Source organism: Pyrgilauda ruficollis, unplaced genomic scaffold (assembly GCF_017590135.1).
Source record: "Pyrgilauda ruficollis isolate IOZ18807 unplaced genomic scaffold, ASM1759013v1 scaffold19, whole genome shotgun sequence".
NCBI classification, from domain to species: domain Eukaryota; kingdom Metazoa; phylum Chordata; class Aves; order Passeriformes; family Passeridae; genus Pyrgilauda; species Pyrgilauda ruficollis.
In genome coordinates this window covers 7,695,743-7,706,604 of record NW_024518095.1, presented here as the reverse complement: position 1 = coordinate 7,706,604, position 10,862 = coordinate 7,695,743, and positions in this window count along the sequence as shown.

Here is a 10,862-nt window from a genome sequence, read left to right as displayed (position 1 = left end):
TAACTGTGGCTCTGCCAAGTGACCCCCTGGGAGCCTCATCTGAAGCCCATTTAAAGCAAAGGAAAGCTTCCCACAGACTTCAGTGGGTTTTAGGATCAGGCATCCAATGTGACTTGCAGTGCCTGTGTGTTAAACATCCATTTGTCTCTCAGTTCTAAATCAGTTGAAAGTCTATAATATCAAATTTGTTTTAACTGCTAGACCTGGGGGAGCAAACTACTTTTGGTGTAGCATGCAGGGAGCTTTCATTAACAGTAAGGGGCAAATAGTGTGTAATTCTTAGTGTGTAATTCTCTACATGTTACAAAAACTTTGCCTCATAAAATGTCCTGCATTACACATAAAAAATGTTCCTGCTACTTTCAGTTCCTAGATATTTATTAGACATTTCTACCACCAGCCATTTCTTTCTGCAGAATGGTCTTCTATCTGTTTTGGGGAATAGTATATTGACACATAAATTTTGTCCAAAATATGCAACAGCCATATTTTAAACATGTGGCCTATTTAAGAGACAGTGCATAGATTTAAATCTTCAGCTTTCTCTGTGAAGTGAAAATGAATTGTACTTTTCCCTTTTCATTCTATAATGCAAGCATTTAATTGTTTCAGTGAAAGACAAATAAAGGCAACTCATTCTATGTAGTTCTTTCCAGAATGAACAAAAGATGACTAAATAGAATTTCAAATGGGAAATTGTACACATAAATCCACACTTTTCCATTTGACATCAAATCTTTTCCCATATTTTTTTTAATATAATTTCATGAAATGCTGTGGTTTTATTTTCTTTTCAGCACAACAAAATGCTAAAGGCTTGTAGGAGAAGCCTGAATAGGAATTTAAAAAAAAATATTTATACGTACTCCAGTATGTGGCGTAGCCAGAATACTCCACTTTTTTGTTAGAAGTAACTCCAGATTTGTATCACAAGTTGTAGTGTGTCACCAGATAACTGTGATCAATAGGCTACTCACTACTTATAAAAAGCTGCATCTTATATGTTAGAATGGAAATACCTGATGTATTTGGAGGAAAATACATTTTAAATGTTCTCAGTAGAACTCTACGATGAACAGAGCTGACGCATTCTGATCCTGGTTTTATGCATGACATCCACTAATAACTTATAGCCCAGCAGGCGGTTCTGAACTCTTTCAGACCAAGTAATATCAGGCAGGTCATTCATTCATGTTCATCATCTCTGTCAAGGGGAAGAGAATACTTCATTATCTGCGATCTTTTTAATGGCCACTTCTAACATGTCTGCTGGGCATGCCTGGGCAGCATTTTTTACACATCTTCAAATTCATGCTAACAGACACTCAGAGAGAGAGAGGCTTCTGTCATCTTTTTTTTTCTCTACAGCAGTGACTGTGTGTTTCATTTTGGGCTGGGTTTTGGATTTGTTTGTATTTCTGAACAGCAGATTATTATATCTTGTTATAACAGATAGGAATTTATTTTTTAACATAACAGTGCAACTCCTCTGTCTATATTAATGTATATTATATATTAATGTTTTTGCAGTTCCACCTGTACAATTTTTCATAAAATAGATCATCAAAAGCAGAAATTCTGCTGGACTTTCTTAATTCTCTTTCTTACAGAATAAATAGAAAATCCTATTTCTGCTACATCAAATGGGGAGCAAGTAGCAGAATTTTGCATGTCACTTTCTGAAAAGAATAATCTCTAAAAATCTCTATATACTGAAAAGTGTTCACCTAAACTTGTTTAGCTTCATGATATGTTCAGTTTGACCCAGAAATTAATTATACCAGAAGATCTCATCAGCTGCAAATTGTTTTATCCGCCCATCCTACACTTTTACTCTGGAATACATGGTCTGCATTGCCTCTTCCACTGTCCCCTCTGGATAAATGGATAATTGTGCAGACTTCTCTTACATAGTTCCTCCAGTAATGTTGAACCTCAGTGCAGTAAGTGTCATGGCACTGGCACTGTTACTTGGTAATTATGAGGAAGAAAATCTCTAATAAATGAAGGATTAATCTGTTCAATGCCTACCAGGGGTCAAAATAAAACACCAGCTCTTCCAGCTATTTTTCACCTGTATGTATATGAAATTTCTGAGGGAACTGAGGTTTCCATCACTACTGGATTTTGTCATAGTCTTGTTCTTTTCCAGTACTCTTTTCCTCTCATTTGATCTGAGTTCATACAAATCTCTTTTTTGTGCACTAGTTTGAAACCACAGGCAAAATTCTTTAGGAAGTGGCATCAACCTCTGCAGATAAGAAATGCAACTTCTTCCATGAACTGCATGCCTTTAAGAGGTATGTTTAGTGGCTGGGGAATAGTTCCTTTCCTGGAAGGGATTTTTCCAGCCTGAGGGCTGAAATACAGTGTGGGAGATTTTTAGTATGAAGCTTGTAACATAAGCAAGGTGCAGATATAGTAGAAATGCAAAACAATTTCTAAAAGAGGAAGAAAAAGGAAAAAAGAAGGTCAGGCTAGAAAAATGCAGTGTTTTTTCCATCAAGGGGATGATGCATGAGCAATGTGCCAGCTGCTGTGCTTTTTGGATGGAACGCCTTCTGCAGTAACTGGAGGGAAGCAGTCATGTTTGCCAACCCAGACAAAGGGCAGATTAAACAGGCTCCTTTGGGACACTCAGCATCAGAGTGGGAAGTGATGGGCACTGTTCTGGAGGACAGAGGACAAACCTCCACTGCTGGGTGATTGCTGTTGCCAAACTGTAGGGGAGACACAAAGCAAACCACAACTCCCAGACATGCTCGTCAGGACTGAGCAAATACCAAGAAGAAGATAAGTCCAGTTAAAATATCTACAGGAGACCTGCACTTCATCAGAGAGCTTGAGAGCTATCTGCCTCTTCCTTGCCCTATGCTTTTCCTCATGCAAAAAATGAAAGAAAACTTACCTGTGAATTGTTGTACCTTGCAGTCTCAAATTTGTCCCTCACAGAAGTCCCTTACTGTTTTTCACTTTCCACATTTTCAGTCCCTATGAGAATCTTTCAAACTCTAATGCTTCTTTAGAACCTTTTTATCCTGCCTACATGCAAGATCAGCCAAAAATAAAACATACAAAATATTTCTGAAGCATTTTAAATGGTGCCTTCTTTGGGATTGCATATGAAATATCTAATTCTCTCTGTCACAAGTAATTTCAACATTATATTATCTTTGGTTTGCTTTCAAACATGCCCAGATGACCATTTCCTTTTCTGATATTCACCACAGTATTAGGTACCACTTCAATAAACTGTCAAATACTCATAGTCATGAAAGTTCTTGTTCTGTGCAGGGTCTGGAGCTCCATCACATTAACTGAATACTTGAGTGCATGCTCACATCCTCTTGAATCACACCGTTATTTAAAAAATATCAGTAATTTCACTAAGTATTTTCTACTGCCTCTAAAAGTCCCTGAGATTTAAAACAGGGGGTCAGCTTTATTCGTAGCATGACTCTTCTCTAATTGCTGAAACTACCCCAGGGATGAATTTGGGTCCAGATCTTTTCTTCACACCATTTTCTTTAATAACTCTATTACTTCTGTATATACATGACATTAGAAATATCTCAGAATTAATCGTTTTAGAAATAACTGTAGTTCTTTCACGGAAGAGATGTCTTGGAACCCTACCTTTACCCATACATTAAGTATTGCTAACTAGCCGTTTCTGCTAGCTCTTTCACCAGTTAATCAAGTAAATCACTCATTGCTCTGCTTTACTGAAACTTATAGAAGAGAATGCACAGAAAAATGGAGAAGATGTCTGATTTCAGTTAGCTTCTAGTTTGTTGACTGCCTCATAAGGGAATGGAAATAAGAAGTCAATTACAGGGCTATGTCATTTTTCAAAATTTGGTCAGCCACAAGTTGCTGATACAGCTGCAAATTTCCACAGTGCATAGACATTTTGCCACGATGTGTCAACTAAACAAGAATTACAAAGGTCAGGCAAAGTAAGTTACACTGTCAGGATATTGAAACAGCCAGAAAGCCTTGAGCACAAAGAATAGGGTATTTTCTTTATATAAAGGAAATGAGGAGACAGAGACATGCATTACAGATTTGCGTACAATACACGCAGGTCTTGCTAACTATAATCTTGAGCAGTGTCACATTGAAAAACTGAATCAACAAGCCTGAATACTGGATTTAAAACATGAGATTGGAAATTAAATAAATTCAGACCACTTGACAATTAAGTTGAGAAGAAATGTTGAATCCTAAGACCAATTAACATTCATATAGTATTTTGAGCTTCACCACCAGCTTTGATAAAGCAGTTTCTTTCCACAGAGGAAAACAGTTAAAAGTATTTTGATTAAGTACTTAGAGCAGGAATGATGCTGGGATGGGCAGAACCAGACGGGGTCTCTCTCCTGCAAGGTTCAGTAGGGGGTGGCAATCAACTTGAGTCTATTTCCCTTTCTGTCCTTGTTTCAGTGTTCTACTTGACTTGCAATCAACCTCCAAGGTCCCTGCCTTTTTAAGGCTGACCAAACCTCCTTCAGTGAATCAATTCCTTGTAGAGCTACTTCCTGTTAGCGCTTGTTAATTATTCAGGGATTTTGAAACCTTTAGGCTATCCTATGCATTAGGAAATCCACTTGCTAAAATGGTGTACATCACTGCTTTTTTATTCCAAAATAAATCTCAGACAAAAAGCACTAGTTTCAAACAATATTTTTTTAATAAAACCCAAACAAATAAAGGCCTATTTTTCTTCTTTTTTGCACTTACACATTTGAAAATCAAATATCTTGTCATGTAATCTTTGCTACATAATAGATTATTTTAAGTGGTGGGTAAAAATGTATTGCACGATGATGTTTTTCTATCTCACCAAAACTGCACATAATATACTGCTTGAAATGACACTATCTGTAGATACATTAAGTAGAAGAGAGCTCTAAAGCTGCACCTTTCTATGGCAAATATTGAAGCTTTATGTTAAAGGTTATTAAATATTGCAGGTTTCTGAGTATACTCATGTATGGGTTTGGCAAGCCAAATATAGCAAATTAAAAATAAAAATAAAATAGAGATTTGGGGTCACCTAATGGTTATTTAGTTATGGGTCTTTAAACTCAAGGAAGTTTTTAGTTACTATTCTGAATTAAAATGCTGACTTTTTGATTGTTGGGCAGGTTTGTGTGTTTATTTCTTGTTATTCAATTTGTTTAGTTAGAAGATGACCACAACTTTGTCAGTAGTCATTCAGTTTTTCCACCAAACATTTAGGAAAATTAAAGCATCCATACTTAAAATTCTGGTAATATAGCCCCATATATTAAAAATTCGGTGTCTCTTATGGATTACTGATAACATCTGCTGATAAGAAGATACTCAAAGAATTAAGAAAATAATAAAATAATGTCCTCATAAGCAACCTTGTGGATGATGGTTCAGATTCTCACAAATCTGATGGCATATATCATACTCGTGAGTTAACCCCAGCTGGACATCAGGTGCCCACCAAAGCCACTCTATCCTTTTCCAGTCAGCTGGAAAGGAGAGAGAGAATACAACCACAAGTTCCTGGTCAAGATAAAGACACAGAGAGAACACTCAGCAATTAGCATCACAGGCAAAACAGACTCGACACTTAGGGAAATAAGTTTAATTTATTACTAATCAGATCAGAGCCAAGTAAAGAAGAATAAATCCAAACCTTAGAAAGCACCCTCCTCCTAACCCTCCCATCTTTCTGGACTCAGTTTCACTCATGATTTTCTCTCTACTTTCTCCATCCTCAAAGTGCAGGGGAATGGGTAATAGGCTCTGTGGTCAGTCCACCACATATTGTATCTGTTGTTCCTTCCTCCTCACATGGAGGATTCTTCACATGCTCCTCCTGCCCCAGGGTGGGTCCCTCCCATGGGAGAGAGTCCTCCACAGATACGGACCCAAATCCTTCCCATAGGCTGCAGTTCTTCACAAACTGCTCCCACAAGGGGCAGTCCTTCAGGAACACACTGCCACAACGCAGGTCCCCCATGGGTTCACAATGCTGGCTGGCATTGATTCTGTTTTTTCTCACAGAAGCCACCCCTGTCGTCCCCCCCCACCAAAGCCTTGACAACCAATCCAACGCACAGAGGTGCTCTGGCATAAATAAAAGCAGCAAAAATATATAAATTCAATGTCATAGTAATTTTACTGTGAAGATTTTCTAGTTAAGAAGATAGTCTTAATCAAATCAACATTCACCTTAAGAAAATATAATTTCTAATTATTCCAGGGAAAATACTGATGTAAAGAGTCACTTATCTGAAAAACACAACCATCCAACTAAACAAAAGGTTTCTGTCTGAAAGTTCTTGTCAGGAGAAAAGTAATTGTTTTATCGTCAACTCCACTATCAACATTAATGCCATGTTACAGCAGCACCATTTTATAGTGTTTGAAGCTCTGAGTTGGTGAGGCAGCAACTTCAAAGTATTTTAAAATCACAAGGAGTTGCAGGAAAGGATTACAGGAAAGGTCATTGACTCCAGAGGAAGAATAGTGAACAACACCTGTTTTCAGGAACATTGTGTATTAGGAATAAATGGAGAATAAATTGTTGCTTTACATTTTTCTACTCCATATGCTGAAATCATAATTTCTGCATAAAATCTAAAGAAATTGAAGACATCAAATAGAGAAGTGTTTGCTGCTCTACCCTAATAGCTACAGTTTAAACTGAAAGGAATCAGAGGTAAAATACCTGATCTTTGGTAAGAGAAGCAGAGAAAGACGTATATTTTCTGTCTCCTAACACAGCAGAAAGAAGCAATCTCACAATAAAGGATGTTGATATCCAATTGATATGAAATATTCTATTCTTCTGTTACCTGGGGCATTTTGTAGAAACAAGATATGATTGTATGAAAAAGAGGCAAAAGAGGGATTGAAGAGGCAACAAAGTGTTTCTGTTAAGGAGAGCCATAGGTAAAGGTGATGAGAAGATTTAGTGCCCTTTATGGATCTTGGACAGAAGATCTGAGTCTACATTCCAACTTAATACTATAAAACTGATCAAGTTCAGTTGCTGTGTATTTCTACTTTCTCAGTGTTGCAGATTCTTGAAGTAGAAAGCTTAAAGAAATTCTACCAGGAATAAATCCAACTTTGTATTTAACGTCGTAACTATGTCACTGTATAACAAGACCTTACCCTTGCTAGTAAAAGGCAGTAGACTCTGCACAGAGTTTGCAAGGTCTTGGGATAAATCTGTCAGTTCCACTCTTACTGAGCTTTTCTTGACCCATCTGCAGCTTTGTTTTACTGGATTTAACTCCAACACCATTTTTTGTATTTGACCAGGTGTCTAAGGGGAGTTTGCTTTCGTTCTGTTTATCTTTGTATGTTGTCACCTCTAACATGGCAGAAGCTTTCCTATGACAGCAGAAGGTTTGAGAAGTGGGGCATAGGATATATGTGGCATGAGGGAAGTGCAGGTATGGAATGGTAAGAGATGGTGTACAAACTTGATACAGAAGACTCCATGCTTATAAACATCTCAACAATGGTCAGCTGAAGGAACACATACCTGAAGATGGGCAAAATTGATTTTTCAGGTAACAAAATAAAAAAGAAGAAAACATCTAATACATAAAAGTTACCACATTTAGTAAATGCAGATGCAACATGCAGCTACAGATCAATGAAGAACAAGAGTGTAAAAGCATGCTGTCAACTGTATAAGAATTTCCCTAAGTGAATCCTAGAATGAGGTGAAGGAACAAACAAGCAACACCATAGCTTCCTGATGAGACATCAGAGACTGACATCTCATTATAACACTATTGCCAGCACTATGGAGATACCAACTTTACAGCCCACTGGAGCAGTGGAAGAATGAGCACAACATCAGGAAGGGATAAAAACTCAACATACGCATTTCAATTTTAACTACTTTGTATTGATTTTTTTTCCTTAATGAAACTATTTTTAGTATATATTATATTTTTTCTCTAACAACTAGATCTAGATTAATATGATTACTAAATTCGATTTTGAATATACTAATGACAGGCTCTAGGCTGTATATGCTATGGGTTGTTTTCTGACTAATTCATTGAATAGAAGAGTTTATGAGGAGCTATGTTACCTCTGATCCATAAGCCCACCTTGCTCAGGTCCTCTTTCTCTGTCTTTGGCCATACAGAAGAAGTGGTAGGTGCTCTTAAGGATGCTCTGGTTAGTGTTAAAAATAATTACAAGATTTGTTTACTAGGATGGATCCTGACCTTACTGCAATCACTTTCAGAGTTTTCTGGATTTTACTACTGACTTATGATTGTAAAAGCTGAGACCAAAACTCTTAAACTTGGCTGAAGTTAGGTAATAACAGCAATAATGAGGCACTGTGGTCAATACCCCTAAGACAAAGCCATCAATCTTTGATGGGCTCTTCTGGTACATATAATAATTCTCTCATGCGCTGCTCAGATTAACTCATCTCTTTGTTTCCACCCCACCTTCCACTCTGCCAACATCTCTATAGTTCCTCTTATTTAACATGCACCCTGCCATCTACTGACCCTGTACCATTTCAAATATTTCTAAACACTACGTCAATTAAAATCTCAGTCTCTATTTCCGTTGATGTTGAAAGCTGCCCTTGCAATTTCCTTTTCTGGAAAGGACCTTTCCTTTACTGGCAGGATTCTGACCTATGGAATTATCCCTGAGTTCTGCCTCACCTTTAGGCTCTGACTACATAACAGAATTTTTGTGTTTAACACTCAGTCACCTCCCTCTCATCAAATTTTTGGTGTGTTTTGGTTTTCCTTTCCCTTCCCTAGGATTCTACATCATTCATTTCTGCACCTGGATGTAGTGTTTCCAGAAAAGGTCAGGATTTTGTCTTAGATATACTAGGTGCTTTCTCTTCAGATCCTTTCTCTCCATCTTCAGACATTCCTTTTTCAGACAATATCTTTAGAATCACTGATGCACTTCAGGTGATCCTAAAATCTTTTGTCAGGCCTCATTTCACAGATGCTATTTTATTCTGACAGCTTTGCCTATACTTAGACAAACTCCCCCTGTAAACAAGACCTGTCTTGCCATGGCAATATAGAAAAGCTCTCTGGATATAAAAATTTGAGCTGGGAAAATATCACTTCATACACTTGACCCTGGAGATTCTCTCAAGCTGGTTAAAACAGGGTCAGGGTTATTCAGGCAAAATAGAGAGCTCCTTTCTAAAATGTGAATGGTGGTGCCTGTGGTAAGAATCCCATATACACACTAGAAAGATTAGCGTCAATGTCTTTGTAAGAACATTTCCTTTCTAGGGACCCTCTTCTTCCTCTCTCTGACCTAAAAGCAGCAAGCCCAAACAAAAACACCCCCAAACCAAATAACAAAAATCAATTGCAAAGTCAGACCCATGTTATTTACTGGCCTGCCTATCAGGCTATGCTATTAAAAATAGTATTCATCATAAAATGTTTGCACAGCTCTATGAAATTCTACTTTATTTCTGAAATATGCACATGATTTCTTCATGATTTCTCTCCTCAGCAAGATATTTTTTATCATTTTCTGGGGCAATTTTCACTAAAATCTCAGAATTGTCAGTTCTTCACATGAGGTGACAGGGGGTCCTTTCCCTTTAAAAGCATACACACATACCTGTGTCTACAGATATGCACACATAAAGGTTTGCATGGTTTCGTTTCTATAGCAATAATCAAAAAGAAGTATTGTTTGTGCTGAGAACATTGTTTTTTTTCTGTTTAGGGAAAGTCAACCTTTCAGATGCTCAGTAATCACTTGGATGGCTCAAAATGAAAAGAGTGTCTTTTGAAACAGGGATGACAGTACACTGTCCTCAAAATATCAGTATAAAAATAAAAGCATTGCTCAAATCCACTACCTTTCAAATGACTGGCTAGCCTTTTTATTGGAATAAATAAGCTTAATTACTGTGGATTACAGATTCACAACTGGAAGACTAGTTGTTCATGAGACATCTTAAAATTAAAGAAAAATAAACCTTTCACCTCTGAGTAAAGCTTAGAGGTTTTATGAAGTGGCAAAAGCAGACCACAGAAAGGAATGCCAACAGGAGAGCTATGAATGCTATGAGAGCAAGTAGGACTGTCTTCTGGCATGTGCTCTTTAAACTGTGATAATTAACTTCTCACTAACAGGTGTGATATTTGACACCTCTTTTCACACAAACCTGGCCCTGAGTCACCTGCAGGCACATGGCACTGATAATTTCAGCAGGGTCTACAGAACAGCACTGTAAAGCATTGAGAGAGGAGTTATATTATGCAGCTGATAAATTCAACACATTTGGAATGGAAATGGCATTATTTGCAAATAGCTTTTGTTGCTGCCCCTCCCTACTCTGCAAACTGACATCCCATTATCAAGGATTTAAAAGTTTATGCCAAAGCAAAAGTATTGACCTTCAAGTTAATGCTATTAAAAATGTAATTTGATTTAAATGAATGGAATTGAAAAGAATCTCTGCATAAAGTGCAATACTGTCTTAATTAACTGTGCATTAATGTGCTGAAGCCGAAGGTCAGACGCATTAATGTATTTGCTGGAAAAGAATGACCAGAAGCCACAAATCTTTAAAATATTAAATGATTTAAAATCTCTGGTGTTATGCAAAAGTCAGAAATTTTATGTACTCATCTGCTTTAGCAAACAGAAGCAAAATCCATCCACTTCACCATAGTGCAAACCATGATTTAGTCTAGCCTTTTGGACTTCTACTAATAGCAATCATTCTTCCTTTCCATTATCCCCCTTCATTAGATTTTGATGGCACAATCAGTGTGGTACTGAGTGCAATATCAGGATTATCACTGAAAGAAGGTGGAAATAGAATATTCTGTCTATTGTCT